The sequence below is a fragment of the Halichoerus grypus genome, chromosome 11 (assembly GCF_964656455.1).
Source record: "Halichoerus grypus chromosome 11, mHalGry1.hap1.1, whole genome shotgun sequence".
In the NCBI taxonomy this organism is placed as follows: Eukaryota; Metazoa; Chordata; class Mammalia; order Carnivora; family Phocidae; genus Halichoerus; species Halichoerus grypus.
The window spans coordinates 55309186-55326643 of record NC_135722.1 but is presented as its reverse complement, the minus strand read 5'-3'; positions in this window follow the sequence as shown (position 1 = coordinate 55326643).

Sequence of the window (17458 nt, the reverse complement as noted above, 5' to 3'; positions counted from 1 at the left end):
GGCTCCCAGGAAAGGCTCCTGGAGCATGGTGCCATAGACTTTGCTTGTGTTTTATTTGGGACTTTAAAAAAAGATTTATATATTTATTTATTTATTTATTTGAGAGAGAGAGAGCGCAGGGGGACGGGCAGAGGGAGAGGGAGAGGAAGAATCTTAAGCAGGTTCCATGCCCAGTGTGGAGCCTGATGCAGGCTCGATCTCATGACCCCATGATCATGACCTGAGCCGAAACCGAGTCCGACACTTAATCAACTCAGCTGCCCAGGCGCCCCTATTTGGGATTTTTACAAACATGTTCATAGGTCCTATAGGCTTATAATTTTCCTTTACCACACTGACTCTGATTTTGGTATGGAAATGTTGTATGAATTCAGGTTATTAATTCCTTGAAGGTTTGGCATTGCTCCGATGAAAAATTCTTTATCCTGAGTCTTATTAAAATTTTTTATTTAAAAAATTTTATTTTTAATTTTATTAAAAAAATTTAAAAGATTTATTTATTTATTTGAGAGAGAATGAGAGAGAATGAGAAGGGGGAGAGGGAGAGAGAGAATACCAAGCAGACTCCCTGCTGAGTGCGGAGCCCAACTTGGGGCTGGATCTTTGAACCCTTAACTGACTGAGCCACCCAGGTGCCCCTTTATTAAAAATTTTTATTTTTATTTTTTTTATTTTATTTTATTTTTTTTTTATTTTTTTTATTTTTTTTTTTTTTAAAGATTTTATTTATTTATTTGAGAGAGAGAGAATGAGAGAGAGAGAGCACATGAGAGGGGGGAGGGTCAGAGGGAGAAGCAGGCTCCCTGCTGAGCAGGGAGCCCGATGCGGGACTCGATCCAGGGACTCCAGGATCATGACCTGAGCCGAAGGCAGTCGCTTAACCAACTGAGCCACCCAGGCGCCCCAATTAAAAATTTTTAAAACAATTTTCACATTTACAGAAGAGTTGCGAGTACACATAATGTATTTTTTCCCGCGTGAATATTTTAGTGTTTCCTACAAACAAGGGCATCTTCCTTCACAGCCACACTAGGACCATCAAAGTCAGGAAATGAACATGTGTACATTACCATAATCTACCCCTTAGGCCCCCTTCGAGTTTCTCCAGTTGTCCCAATCCTGTCCTTTATATCCAAAGGATCCAGTTCAGAGTCTCCTGTTATGTCTGTGTCTTAGTCTCCTTCAGACTGGAACAGTTTCCCAGTCCTTCCTTGACTTTCATGATCTTGATACTTGTGAAGATTATAAGCCAGTGATTCTTGCCTTGCCCTGGTAGAATGCCCTTCAATTTTGGTTTGTCTGCTCTTCTCTCATGATTAGATTCAGGTTTCCAATCTTTAGCAGGAATGCCAGAGAAGCGATGCTGTGTTCTCAGCGCACGTTATCAGGCAGCACATGATTTCAGTTTGTCTTATTACTGGTGCTGTTTGATCACCTTGATTGTGTTTGCCAAGCTTCTGCGCAGGAACATTACTCAGGAAACTATTCCTTTTCCATCTGCAATGAAAGAGTATTTTTGTGGGGAGGTATTTTGAAATGATATGAATATCCCGTTCCCCGTCAAATTCTCCCTTCCTCCTCCTCCCTTCCCTTCCTCCCTGTTTGGACTCATGGTTTCTTATTTTATTCAATGCCCTGTAATCTGTTACTATCATTATTTATTTTGATGCTCAAAGTGTTCCAGATCAGACACAGTGACTTCTGTGACTTTTGGATATATCCCCATCTTTAAGTACTTCCTCACTTTCCAGAACAACAGGCTCCTCTTATTCTTTCTGGGCCTCAAGAATAAGCCATTTCTACAAGGAGCCCTGGATCCTTTTAGAAGCCAAGATCTAGGTATTTGGGGTGCTCATGGCTATCGGAGTGTTACATCTCCCAGGTCTTCTCAGTGGAGAGAGCTAAAAGCATCTATCTGTGAAATTGAGTTCACCCCACTTCCTCCAATTCCACTCCCACACCACACAGCTCATTCTCTATTTCTCTTCCCATATTTGTGACTTTCTCCTCCAACAGTGAGGAAACCTGGCTCCCATTATCCTGAATATATTTACTTATTTGATACATACAACCAACCTCCCATCACAGCCACTGCCCCCCTCCTTTGTGCGGATGCCTTCCTCACCCTTTCTTTGCTTGGCTACCCAGGGCCGGGCCCAGTCTCCCGCATGGTCAACATTTGTTGAATTGATCCCCTCAAAGCTCAATCTTTCTTGAGTAACCCTCAGCAAGAAATTCAAGCTTTATTCTACAAAAATCTCTTTTAATTTTGAATTGTCAGTGAAAAAGAGACCATTGGTTTTCATAACTGGGAAGATCATTTTTTGTTTTTTTTCTTTTTCTTTTAATTCCAGTAGAGTTAATATGCAGTGTTATATTAGTTTCAGGTGTACAATATAGTGATTCAACAGTTCTATACATTATTCGGTGCTCATCATGGTAAGTGTACTCTTGATCAACTAGAAAGAGAATTTTTAATATAATATGAAATAAGGAAAACACACAGTTTAAAATGCCCTTAGAAATCTTATTCCGTCAGGGGGTGCCTGGGCGGCGCAGTCCGTTAAGCATCTGACTCTTGGTTTCGGTTCAGGTCATGATCTCGGGGTCCTGGGATCGAGCCCCGCATCGGGCTCTGTGCTCAGCGTGGAGTCTGCTTCAGATTCTTGCTCTCTCTCTCTCTCCCTGCCCCTCCCGCTTGTGCTGTCTCTCTCGCTCTCTAAAAATAAATAAATAAAATCTTAAAAAAAATAAATCTTGTACCCTTAGAATACATTTCTGGACTCCTGATTTGAGACCCTCTCCCTCAAATGCATGCAATACTTCCACATCTTTGTGAGCAATGTTCACTAAGATGGGTTACCCATTCTTGATAACTATGAATCATCGGGAAGCACGCTCACTGTTACAATTCTGATGCTCCTGCTCTGCATGGTCCCACCTCGAGAAACGTGGTAACTTCCGGCCTCTGTTGTTCACAATTATACCATCTCCTACTTTGCCGTCAGCTGACATTACTTAGACCTGCCAGGGTGCCCACCTCCATGTGCTCCCTTCTGGTAAGTGTGTGAAAATGGTTACCATCGCACTGGTGCTTCTTCAGCCCAAACCACACCCCCAGTTTCTCTGCCTTTACCTGGGACCGGGGGTCAGGTGGGAGGTCCTTGGCTCTGTGGGTCACTGCCAGACCCCCAAATGAGGGAGGGAGGTGTTCACTGCTCTGGGCACCTGGGGCTCCCTGCTTCAGCGGCCTGGTCTGCGGCCAGGCCCCAACCCCACCGGCCCCATCTTTTCTTGCTCCCCTCCCCTTTGGGGCTTTCTGTCAGGCTCTCAACTTTTCTCCAGGTTTCTTTCTCTTTTCACCATCTTTGTCTCCCGTGTGCTAAGCTTGATTCTGCCACCGGTTTGCTGGGCCTCAGTTTTCTCATCTGGAAAATGGGGGGAGGGTTGAATGTAGATGTTAAGGCCCCTCCTGGCTCTGCCATCTCTCTTTTCGCTCCCTGTCTACTTGTCGTATGCTCTTTCCTCTCTGCCTCTGATTCTCTGGGAGTCCCTCTCCCTCCTCTTTCTGTGACTTTATTCTCTTCTATGACCCTAAACATCGACTTCCTATCTTAATTTTCTTTCTTGAATCTATTCTTTCTCCCTCTCCCTTTTTCTCTTTCTACTGCCTCCAACTCTCTAGCCTCTGTGTCTCTCTGCCCTGTTCTCTGGCTTTCTACCACATCCCTGTCTATGACAACTTTGCTCTGAATTCTGTTTCTCCTTCTGATCACTGCCCCCCCTCCCCCGCTCCCTGCCCCACATTGCTTTCTCAGCCAATTCCTGAGCCAATGTTTCCGGGTCCGCACCCCTTCCTCGTCCCTGCCCAGGGTGCCTTTCCCACCCATGCCCTGGCCTGGGGCTAGGAGCTGGGTGCCCGCTGCCACGCGGCCCCTGCCAGAGCCAGGCTCCTCCCGATAATGGAAGAAGCAGCTGTGAGGCGGGCCCCAGGCATGGGGGCCCTGTGGGCTGCCTCTGTGTCAGAGAAGCGCCGTGAAGTCACACGCAGCTCTCTGAGAGGGTGTCCAATCCTGTCACAGCCCAAAGCCAGAGAGCGGGCACAGACACACACACAACCACACACACACACAGACACACGCACACACAGACACAGAGACACACACACACACACACACACACAAAAGACACACACACACAGACACAGAGACACACACAGACACACGCACACAACACACACAAACACACAGACACATGCACACACAGACACACAGAGACACACACACAGACACAGTCACACACACACACAGACACACAGACACACACACAGACACACAGACACAGACACACGCACACAACACACACAAACACACAGACACACACAGAAACACAGACACACACAGAGCCACACAAACACACACAGACACACACACAGACACATGCACACACACACAGACACACACAGACACACACACAGACACACACACAGAGACACACACACAGAGACACACACACACACACACAGCTGGGGCAGGTGCACGGGCAGTCATTTCTCATCAGGAACTGCTGCTGGCACTCAAGCTCATAGAAACCTTGCTTCCTCCCTTTGAAGTCTATTCTGGCCTTAATTGCAAGTTTCCAGCCCTCGGAATGTTCTCCCTGCAGACATGGATCAAGACTCAGTTGAGAGAGAGAATTCAGACCCGTCCAAGGGTTAGGATCTGGCTTCATTCCCATCAAACCCACAGGTTTTGCACCCTGCAGTCTGGACCCAGGCTTTCCAGAATGCAGGCCTCATAGACATTTACGGGGCATCTCCCGGCCAGTGCCAGGCGCGCCTGTCCCCCACCCCCCACAAGCCTCACAGCGGCCTCGGGAGGCCGGGGCAAATGTCCTCCATTTCACAGGTGAGGGGGCTCAGGCTCCCCAGGTCACAGGCCCATCGGGCAGAGTTTTCAGCCCCTTACGAGTCTGACCTGCCCCTGCGCTCTACCCGCCGAGACAACCCAAGGATGCGAGTGTGGCAGGGGGAGGAGAAGCCGGGAGATCCTGCGGAGCAGCTCTGGACGGCTGGCTGGAGTCCCGGGGAGGGCACAACAGAGAGAAGGTTAGTCAGGGCTTATGTCCCAGCAGCTGCCCTGGTATCGCCAGAGTTCGGCCCAAAGGCTTGAGATCGACATTTTAGGGGCGAGGGAGTGTTTCAGTCAGGGTTGGGAGCAGGCCACGTCACACGTCCTGTGTCCTTAAGGGAAGCAAGAAGGGCCCACAGAGTGGGCTCAGACGTCACAGCGGGAAGGGGCAGGCTGCCTGTTAGGGGGCGCCCGGCTGGTGGGCGGCCGGCAGAGGGAGGAGCGGCCTCCTTCCCCCACTCACTGCCCAGGGCCCCTTGACGGGGAGTCGCAGTGGGCTCCTCAGGCCTCCATGGCCTAGTGTCGGCTCTGTGCCTTCAGTTCTGTTCCCAGCCCTGTTAGTTCTACAGACCCTGTGCCGGGCCTGCCCCTGGGTACTGCCGACTCTCGGCCCCACACGCTCCCAGGCCCTGGCAGGGGCCCACGGGACAAGGGGGGCTCGCTTCCCGTCACACTGTTGCTCTCGGTCTTCTCCGTTCTCCCATCTACTCCTCACCATTTGCTGCTGGATTTTTGTCAGTGGGCGGGGCTCCACCAACCTGCCCTCCGTCGCTTCTGCCCTGCTCCGTCAGTGTGCGGGAGATCGGGGTGAAGCAGCCCTGGGCAGGCTCCACAACCCGCGCACATGAGGCCGGCGGTGGGGGGGTGGGGAGGTTCCCCAGACGGCAGGATTCCTTCCAAAGCATCGTTCCCACCTCCTTCTGGGCTTCTGCCCTCCACTAGGTGGCAACCCTCTGCATCCCTCCTGAGAGGAGATTTTCACAGGGGCCCGGCTTCGTCACCCAGTCTCCTGGTCCCAAAGACAGAGCTGGCCCAGAGTGGGACATCAGAAAACGTCGACGTCCCAGACGAATGAAGAGGTGAATCCCAACAAGCTGGATTCATGAATGGGATGTGCCCGGAGGAACTTTATCAAGAATGAATGCAAACGGGCACCTGGGTGGCTCAGTCGTTAAGCATCTGCCTTCGGCTCAGGTCATGATCCCAGGGTCCTGGATTGAGACCTGCATCAGGTTCCCTGCTCAGTGGGAAGCCTGCTTCTCCCTCTCCCACTCCCCCTGCTTGTGTTCCCTCTCTCACTGTGTCTCTCTCTGTCAAATAAATAATAAAATCTTAAAAAAAAAAAAAAAAAGAATCTTTAAAAAAAAAAAAGAATGAATGCAAAGATCCTGCTTGAGCCGGGGACAGGGAGTCCTGGGGCCAGGGAAGAGATAGACCCTCCAGGTAGCGGAGACTGTGGGCTCACCCTGCCAAGCAGCAGTGGGGGCTGCTGAAGCCTGAGTCGGTCTCGGGGGCCCCAGCAGGAGCAGGTTTAGACCAGGCTGGCCGAGGTCCCACCCAACTCTACATTGCCAGCAGCGCCTTGGCAGGTTCTAGAAGAAAAAGGGCAAAACAAAGCATCACTGCTCCACTTTTGGTTCCTCTCTCCAAAAGGGATGCTGATCCTGTGCAAGCCACTTTCAGAAATAGGAGCATGGCAGTGTGGACAGTATCCTTGCTCAGGACCAGGGCCGCGGTGCAGGCCAAGGGACCAGCTTACCACTGGGAGCTCGCTTGCTGTTGTGTGCTGGCCCCGGACACTTCGTCAGCCTGGCAAGGCCGCTTGCTCCTCCAGGGAAACATGGCATCGGGTTTCTGTTTATGCTTTTGAAGCCATCTAGAACAGGGCTTGGCCTTCTGCAGGGGGTCGCCTGTCGTCAAGCTCATTCTGAGGCAGCTCAAGCCCGGCCTGGTCCCTGAGATAAATCCCTGGCAGGGCTCAGGAGTGACAGCAACACAGAAAAATACACGCCAACAGAAAAACCCTTGAAGTACCCGTTAAGGTGGCAAATTCACACCCCGTTGCCAGAGGACGTGTGAGTCAAGTTCCACGTTAAAATCTTAATTTTCCACGCTACTGAGATGCACCTGGAGCTTCTAGGCTGGCTGTCGGGTGGGTCTTTGGTATCCAGCCCGGGTGGCAGGATGGGGGTTCTCTTAACTCAGAGTCTCCAAGAAACTCCTCCAGCCTCTGAGCAGCTTCCCTACCCCAAAACTGCCACACTCACCTAGAACTCACTCCATTCCACAGAATCACTTTTACCCTAATACAACTCTGGTCTCCTAGACATCTCCTTAGGATCCTCAGAGACCACCTTGTACTTGCTGGGTGGCCTCGGGTAGGTCAGACCAACGTCTCTGAGCCGACAATGCGCACTCCCTAGAGTATATCTCATCTAATCCTCATGACGAGCCTAAAAGGACACTAATTTTCCCATTTTACAAAAGGGAACAACGCTGGGTGTGAAGTACCCCCCCAAGGTCCCCATTAGTGGAGATGGACTCCTGGGTCTGTCTCTAGCCTGTGCTCTTTACTCCTTGTTCTTCACCCCACGGACTCTGGTGTGGTTCCCTATGTCTCTGTTCCTTTTATCTGCCAGAGCTGCCAGCAAGCTACCGGCCAGGCTCCCTGCAGGCTGCGGGGCCCTCCTGCGGGGCCAAGCCGTGCTCCTCCAGGCCAATGATTGGAGCCTTGGTGCCCTCTGCTGGATAAAGGCTAAAATACTAGCCCGAGTCCACATTGCCGCATTAATGTCTTCTGCAAAAGAACACTTATTTCTTCATCCATCCATCTGTCCAGCCTTCCATTCACCCACGCAGGTGCTGACCCATCCATCCGTCCATCCCAGTTTTGCTGATGTCGTGTAGCATCACCCTCACTCTCTGGGGCCCCCCGAAGCCCCCCAGCTCCTGCTCTACACCTGGCCTTGCACGGGCCTCAGTGATGAAGAGCAGGAAACCGGGAAGCCCCATGCCGTGTGCAGAGCACCGGCACACCCATTGTACCCTTTGTCTCTGCAACAACCCTGAGGAGGTTTAGGATCCCACCCCATTTAACTGATGAGGAAACTGAGCCCCAGAGAGGCAGCATGGTGCAGGAGAAACAGTCTTTAGGGACAGGGACTGATTTCAAAGCAGGGCTCTGTCACTTACTAATTCTGCCACCTCAGGCAAGCTTCTTTTTTAAATATTTATTTACTTATGAGAGAGAGCAAGCGAGCAGGGGCTGACGGAGAGGGAGAGAGAGGATCTCAAGCAGACTCCCTGCTGAGCGTGGAGCCGGACGTGGGTCTCAGTCTCCCCACCCTGAGATCATGACCCGAGCTGAAACCAAGAGTCGGACGCTCAGCCGACTGAGCCACCCAGGCGCCCCTGCCACCTCAGGCAAGCTTCTTAAGCTCTACGAACCTCAGTCCCTCATCTGTAAAATTATCTCACACAACTTCTATTTATTATGCATATGCTATGTGCCAGCCCTGGCTCTGGGGAGACAGCACTGAGCAGGCCCGGGACGGCCCCTGCTCCTCCAAACCTCACACTATAGAGGCTACAACAAGGCTTCAAGGAGACGGGAGCATATCACATGCCACATAAGTGACGGTTCATGTCACGTCATCATCACTGCCTCTATGCGGAACAGAAAGGGATTTGGGGATGCTTTGCTGGGAAGAGAAAAGGTGAGGGAATGGTTGACATGATGTTAAAAAAACAGGCGGCACCAATGGGAGTTGAGGGCACCCACGGAGTCTGGAGCTAGAGCGATAAATTGAAATCCCAGCATTGCCCCTTAAGATTAAGCTGTGTGATCTGCAGCAAGTAATAACTTCGCTGTGCTTTGGTCTTCTCATCACCGAATGGGGCAATAATTCAACCTATGCTTATTATCTAGCTAGTAAGTGCTGGACAGGGTGTTGGGGACCCAGAAATGAACAAGACAGAGGAGGTCTATCCTAGGAGTGTCAAGATTAAACAAATTATTACATGCCAAGCACCTAGAACAGCCCTAAACATAATATGCACTGTGTGTTCACTATTGTGATTATCCTGACTTTTGAGTATTTATTGGTACTTTATGTTTGTGACGCTTCTTGACTATCTGGGGCTGACGAAGGTGACGAGGGGCAGGCTTGTTCTGTGGGCAGAGTGTAGGACAGGGACCCGGGTGTCGAGGCCAGAGGGAGGCAGGACAGAAGCCTTAACAGCAAGCAGCCCCCAGCAGGGCAGCTGGTCCAGGGGCAGTGAGTGTCTCCAGTGGAGGTGTGCAAGCATGGGTAGAGATACTGCCCGAGAGGTGGAACTGAGGCCACGTAAAGCTCCTTCCTCAGCTAAGGGCTGCCATTTTTCCAGAGGACAGATGGTGTGGACTCTAAGACCCCTGTAAAGAGCCCCCTAAGATGGAGAGGAAGAGCCACCTCCTGGTCTCAACCCTGATGCCAGGCAACTGCCCTCTGCTTGTGACTCCATCTCCGCCAGGACCTGGGAGACCAGCGGAGACCTGACCAGCCCTCCCAGGAACAGCCTCCTGCTCCCAGACATGCCCCCACCCCTAGGACTTGCCTCCAGCAAGCGCCCAGCTCATGCTCCCTGGCACAGAGACAAACCTTCCCTGCCAGCCTCTGACCAAGTTGCAGATTCACGGGCAAAAGAAATGGCTGTTGTTGTGGTAGGGCCTCTAAGTTTGAGGATGTTTCCCAGCATTAGATAACTGGACCACACTCTGCTGGTCTCCCCAAGAATTCAGAGATAATATGCTCATAGAATGTATGGATGCGTCTTGCACAAGCCAGGTCACTTTGTGCAAGTTCCGTACCTTCCCTGAGTGTCAGTTTCTTCATCTGTAAAATGGGGACAATGATAGTAACGTCTTGAAAGTGCAAATGTACTTTCAATAGGAAGGTCTTGAAAATGCACCCTATGTGCCTCCCCCCACACCTGCCCTTGTCTTAGGGTAAAATCTAAACTGAGCCTAGTACTTGAGGCCCTTTTTCATTTAGTCCCTCCAGCCTCGTCCCTTGCCGTGTCCCCAGCTGCAGGAAGCCCGGTGTTCTCCATGCTCCCTTACTTCCAGACACGTGTCTCTGCTGGTCCCACTGGCTCAGCTACCTTCCTCTCCTATCCACGTGGAAAACTGGTACGGACTCCTGAGAACTCGTCAGGTGACACCTCCTCCCAGAGCCTTCCTTGCCTCTGCCCAGGCAGTTGGTCCCCTCCGCTGGGCTCTGTGTGCATCTTGCACTCTCTTCTGTCAGGGCTTTTGCCCCAGGACTTTCTCTCGGGAGGCAGACACCAGACCATGGCCCCATTAGGCACGGAGGCCAGGTCTGATTGCAGGGCCGGGCACTCAGGACAAATTGATTAAAGACTTAGTTGGTCAGATGAACCCTGGTGAGAGCAGGCCAGAAGGCTGTGGATCCTGGGTGGGCAGCAGGGTAGAATGTGTGGGGTCCTAGCTGGAGCCATCAGCCCTGGATAGACCACTGAGAGAAGAGTTTCCTAAGGTCTCTGGATGCCCAATGCAGGAAGATGGACTCCAGAAATAGGGAGTCTTCCAGATGGGTGGAGATTTGGGTCCAGGTTTGAGCCAGGCCTGCCCATGAGCTGTGTGTCTTGCCCCAGACCCTCTTTCTAGGCACACAGCCAACATCTGGATGTAACTGGCACTCTCTGGTCTCTGCACATTTGCCAGTGCTGCCCCTTTCTCCCTAGGTGCACTCCTGTGATCTGCTCCTGGGCAAACCTCCCCTTCTGCAAGACCTGGATGGACTAAAGCTATGGGTTCCTGACTCTCGGGGGTAAAGTGGCTGTACCAGCGTCTTCCATTTGCCCACCCAGACAGCACTTTACCTTTAACCACCGCTTTGAGCTCCAGGGGGCTGGCCTGTATGGACAACATCACGGGGGCCTCGCACTCCCTGGGTTCGTCCCTGCAGGGATGCTGCAGTCTGGGTGTGCATTTCCTCATTTCAAGGCAGCCCGCTGTCTTCTGGGCTCCGGAAAGCTCTCTCCTCCTGTTTCTTTGGGCCTGGGAAAGCAACAGTTCTGCTACCATTAGCCTCAAGTTTTTACAATATTCTTTACAGTACCCCCATCTCCACCTTGATAATAGGCCCTTGTGAAGGAGCCCTCCTAGAATTATCCTAATTTGAGTGTGCCTTCAGTTTCCTGCTGGGACCCTGACTGAGCACCAGGAGCTGCTTTAGGAAACAGACCCTTCAAACAGGATTCGGGAATTGAGTCGGTCTTGTATTTGAGCAATGCGGGGATAATCTCCTTGCTGAGGCAAACAGGAGGCAACTCACGGCATCTGGTAGTAGCGCCATGACTCAGATGATCATTAGTAGTCGAACGGGATGTCGTGCATTTGGAAGGCCAGTCGGTGTATCAGGTGCCTGTGGCACGTGGCCCTGTGGCAACAATACTCTTTATAAAGACGGTGGAGGCACCTGGCTTCTTCCTACAGCCCAAGAGAAAATATAGAGGAAATAAATGAAAAACTATGACCACAGAATTGAGAAGATGCGTACAGTAGAAGGCTCCCACGAGAGCTTGAAGGATTCCCTTATGCCCTGGGGTTGGGGGGGGTAGCAGGACCGAACCCAGGTTCCGGTGGTAAAGGCTGCAGAGTCACCGCATCCCCAGCGCAGGCGCCTCGCGTTAAGTGAGGGACTAACAAGGAAGGAGTGGGCATTGGGGAGACATGGCTGGGGTTGAGAATTTCCACCTGCAAATTCCCCTGAACCTCCTTTGCCAACAGAGGCAGCCCCTCCATACCTGTCCGAATGTACCGCCTTCTCTGCATAAAAGACTTCCAGTGGTCCAACCAGGAGCAGTCCTTCCAGAAGCGGATCCTTACGCTCCTCAGAATATATGCTTATCATTCTTCATGGCCTCCAAGCCCATAACTGGAGTGTGGCATGGAGGAGAAATACAAAGCCTACAGCACAAGAAGATTGTCTATACAGTGAAATTCTTAGAAGACTTTGTCAATCTATATTGGCAGGAGCCTGTGGGAGTGGATTCCAAGGATGTTAGACCAAGGGGAAGAATTGTAAGACTTGACTGGGCCAAATTCACTGACAGATGCCCTAGCCTGGTATTTGGGGTTTAATTTTTTCATTTGATCACCTAGAAGGGTTTTATTTATTTATTTATTTATTTATTTATTTATTTATCAGAGAGAGAAAGAGCACAAGCAGGGGGAGTGGCAGGCAGTGGGAGAGGGAAAAGCAGGCCTCCCGCTGAGCAGGGAGCCCGATGCGGGACTCGATCCCAGGACCCGGGGATCATGACCTGAGCCAAAGGCAGACACTTAACGACTGAGCCACCCAGGCGCCCCAAGCCATATTCTTTCTTGTGGACAACTTCTATCCATTTAGGAAGAAATTTATGACTTGCTCCTGGCCCCGGTAGAGACTGAAACACACTGCAAACACCCAGTGACCGTGCCACCAGAGCTGACAAGTGAACTGGGTGTTATCTGATCCCCTGAACAATAATATTGATATGCACAGAAGCACTCCTTAATAAAACGGAGGTGGCAAATGGGAGACCAAGGAGATGGTTCAAACTCCCATGGTACCTACCCCTGTTTTTTGCCACTTCTCCTTCAACGCGTACCCATGACCTTATTAGGAATTCCTTATCATCAGTTGGTGGAGGAGAAAGAAGTGCACCTGGTTCATGGATAGATACTATGATATGCTGTGGATGGCAGCTGTATTAGACCCAAGTGATGAAGGGAAATCTTCCCAGTGGGCAGAAATTCAAGGGGTCCCTCTCATTGTCTGTTTTGTGCAGAAGGGGGCGCCTGGGTGGCTCAGTCGTTAAGCATCTGCCTTCAGCTCAGGTCATGATCCCAGGGTCCTGGAATCAAGCCCTGCATTGGGCTCCCTGCTCGGTGGGAAGCCTGCTTCTCCCTCTCCCACTCCCCCTGCTTGTGTTCCCTCTCTTGCTGTGTCTCTCTTTCTCTGTCAAATAAATAAATAAATAATCTTAAAAAATTTTTTTTGTGCAGAAGGAGAGATGGCCTGAGGACCTAATTCACTTTGACTCATGGGTATTTGATAATTGGTCATCTGGATGACCAAGGTCTTAGTATAAATGAAATTGGAAAATTGGTGTCAATGAGGTATGTGGATGGATCTCAGTATCATCACAGGGTGTGAAGATACACATCCCACGTGAATGCCCCACCAGAGGGCATCTATGACAGAGGAAGCCCTCAGTACTTCAGTGGACAAGATGAGCTGTGGCTATCAGTCAGCTTCTTCCCGGCTGCCCCAAGTGCTCGTTCAATGGCCATACAAAGTGGCCCCGGCAGCCAGAATGGAGGCTGTGTGTGGGTTCCATAACACGGACTTCCGTGCCTCATCTGACCACTGCCCCAGCTCAGTGCCTAATCTGCCAATAGCAGAGGCCATGCCAAACACATAAACTGGCACCATTTCCCTCGGAGGATCAGCCGGCTGCCTGTTACATCAGATCTCTCCCTTCACAGAGGAGGCAACACTTTTTCCTACTCACAGAGATAGGACTGTAACTGTGTATGGATTTGCTTTTCCTGCCCACTGTGCTTTTGCCAGAACCATTATTCCTGGATTTACCATGGTGTCTTCTACAACAGTGATCCGACTAGGGGAGCATCTGACTGCAAACAAGCTGCAGCAGTGGGCTCACTGGTTGAGCTTCATCTCCCATCATCCAGAAGCATCTGGCCTGATGGAACTGTGGAATGGTCTGCTGACGCTCAGTTATAGAATGAGCTGGAGACACTAGCTTGTACTTACAGGATGCAATATATGCTTTATACTAGTGACCAAGTGTGCTGTCTTCCGATGGACAGAATGCACGGGTTGGAAACCAAAAAATAAAGAGCAGTGGTATCTCTCACTCTTAACCCACAAACTCACTGGAAGAATGTTTGCTGCCACCTATGCCTGATCTTGGACTTGGCAGTTTGGAGCACCTAGTTCCTAGGAGAGGAACAGTTTCACCGGAGGACGCAGTAATTCATCTTAGGAATTGGAAGCTGAAACTGTCCCTTGACCATTTGGGGATCCTCATGACCCTGAATCAACAGACAGAGAACGGAATTCACAACTATATGAGTCAAATGATGGGTCCCAACTGCTATGAGGAAGTGTCATTGTTGTCTTACAATGGGGCAGGGAGGACTGTGACCAGCACCCAGGACATTAACTGGGGAGCCTGTTAGTCCTCTCTTGCCACTGGGTTCTGGTCAATAGTAAATAGGGCAACCCAGTAAAGAGCAGGCCACTGAGGACTCAGTTCATTCGGGAATGAGGGTTTGGATCACTACACCAGGTAGAGACTGTACCACATACTTTCCCTTTGCCTGCCAGGTGATCTCTCCCCCTCCCTTACTCTGACCTGGGAGGCTGGCTTGTGTGGGAAACACCATCAAACCTCCATGCCTGCTGGTTTCTGCTTGGGTTTGACCAAGGAGAGACCTGGGAGATCAAAAGGAGTGAGGTCAAGAGATTTGTTTCCATTGCTGCTTCCCTGCAGGGTTGTCTCGAGCTGGCTGTATCCCTCAACCAGAGGTCATTGCCTCCATCAAGGCAGCCTTCTCTCATGACTTTATCCTCCTAGGGTCTAGTAACGGTGCCCGACCCCCCTTTGGGGCCAGGAATGGTAGCAGCTCTGCTACTGCTAACCACAGGTGATAGCACTAGATTCTATATCCTTTTGCTAACAGTTCCTTGGTAAATAAATCCTCCTTGAATTATCCTACCTTGCATGTGCCTCTGCTTCTAGCTGGGATCCTGACTGGTATAAACTTTTCTTTCTTTAAACACCCCCCTTTCCTGTATGACTCAAGGGCACTGAGCACTTTCTTTTTAGAATCATGTGATCTGTATCTGCATCTAGTAAGTGTTTGGTAATGGTGATGATAGTGATTATTGTCATTATTAGTGTCCATAATTTACTGAATGCTTTAACACTCATTCACAGCTCCCCTGTGAGATAGATATTATAATAGTATCACTGTGTTTATAGGTAAGAAAACTGAAGCTCAGAGAGGCTAAGTGACTTGCCTAGGGTTACTCGGAGAGAGAATGATGGGTTGAGGATTTTAACCTAGGTCTGTAGACCTCAGAGTTCCCTCCTGGTTACTGTGCCAGGATGAGTTTACCCACTCTGAGATAATAACTGATTCTTCCTTCCATTCAAAAACTGTCCCTAGTGATTGTTCATGGCCCAAGTGTCTAAGAGTCAACCTTCATTATCTTGGAGCAAATCATCTTGTTGCCTTGTTGTCTTGTATCAATCCAGCAGATACCCTGGGCTGGAAATCCTAGTATGTTTATATCTACCATCGGTCCATTAGTGCAAGAATGATCTTTATGTGACCTTCCTAAGAGAAGATTTTAGACTAGAGAACAGGATCCTGCCTGGGGTATTGCAGAGAGTGAGAGAGAGATGATAGAAGTTAGGGGTGGAGTATGGGGGGAAGAAAAGAAGATGGCTCTCCTCTCCCTTTAGCAAAGTCATAAAGAAGGTGATGTTGATTTTCATAGGGAGGCTTGGATTCTGGTTCTAGCCTTGACCCAGTTTGCTGTGGAATGAACTCCTCCAGGCTGTCAGTTTCTTCCACTATAATATGCCTGTGGTGGATAGATTCTAAGGTGGCCTCCACAACTCCTGCCTCCTGGCATTTGTGCCCTTGTATAACCCCTCCCTCTGAGTGTGGGTGGAACCTGTGACTTGCTTCGATCCAATAGAATATGGTAAAGAATATGGTATGATGCTACTCTGATGATTATGTTGCATTAGATTACGTTATGTTTTCTAAGACTATCTTGCTAGAAGATTCACTCTGTTGCTGGTTTTGAAGAAGCACGTTCTCATGAATCCTATAGACAACAATCCGAGGGAGTTTGGAAACAGATCCTTCCCTAGCTGAGCCTCCAGATGAGAACTCAGCCTTGACCAATGTCCTGATTGTGGCCTGTGAGACCCTAAGCTGAAGTCTCACTAAGCTGCACCCATACCTATGATCCACAGAAACTGAGATAATACACATGTGCTGTTTTAAGTCACTAAGATTGTGGTAATTTGTCATACAACATAAAAAACTAATACAATGCATGATTTTTTAAAATGCTGGTTAAATTTAAAAAATTGGGGATGCCTGGGTGGCTCTGTCAGTTAAGCATCTGACTCTTGATTCCAGCTCAGGTCATGATCTCAGGGTTGTGGGATCAAGCCCTGAGTCGGGCTCTGCACTCAGAGGGGAATCTGCTTGGGATTCTCTCTCCCTCTCCTTCTGCACCTCCCCCCACCCCACACTAGCCCTCGTGCATGCTCTCTCTCTCTTAAATAAATAAATAAATCTTAAAAAAATTATTATACTGAATGTTGAAGAAGATTTGGTGAAATTTGTATACCTACATTGTTAATTGGTATTAACACTACTTTCTCTTGTTATGCAAGTTCTCAAACACAAGCAAAAGTAGGAAGAATAGTTATAATTAACCCAAGTACAACCACAGCCTACATTCAAAAATTAAGATATTTTCATACTTCATTTATCTCTCTCCCTTTTGTATGATAATTTCAAAACCCCAGACATCATGTCACTTCCCTCTACATAATTCAAATATGCATAGTTGAAAACAAATGGCAAATTTCTTTACATAACCACCTTGCCATTAGTACACCTAAAAATCTTAAGAATAACCATGTATCAGCTACTGCTCAGTCCATATTCAAACGTCTCCAATTACCTAAAGAATACCTTGACATTAATACATTATAATATGAAGCAATATGTAACGAGTACCTTAAAAATGTTCCTATTCTTTGATCTAGTATGGCTATTCCTGAAGGTTTATCATAAAGAAAAAATTCAAAAGATGATAAAGGCATGATATCTATTAAAGAATTATTCATAATGGTGAGAAATTGCAAACAACTCAGATATATAGTATATGAGTCATGGTATATTCTGGAAAACACAGTCCTCATCAGTATATCAATAGTGGGAGAGTGATTACAAAGATGTTAGGATATGAAGCAGTTCAGACATTGGCAACAGTAGGAAATCTCTACCACCCCTACTGGGGAAGGGAAAAGGGGGGAAGGAGGTGGTAGTACCTGAGCCCAGAAATTGGAGCCACATCCAGAGGGTTGTTTGAAGAGGCCAGAACCAGAGAGACATAGCCATCACTGGGATACTTCCCACATGTGGGGGTGGGAGTGGGGGATCTCTGGCTTCTCTCTTTCTCCTTGCCTCCAGTCTCCTGTGAGTGTCTCTTATTGGCTAGATCCAGCCAGAAACCAGGGGCAAGTGATGCTGGGAATGAAGTTTTCAAGGGCAGCTCTCTGTGGGACAGAAGGCCCTCTCTAACCTCCCTATTGGGAGCCCAGTCAGGTTTGGGGAGGTCAGTGAATGGATCTGAGAGCAAACAGGCATAAGTCTGGCACATCAACAAGGACCCTAAAATCCTTCCAGAACAAGATTAGGGCTAAAAATATCCAACAAA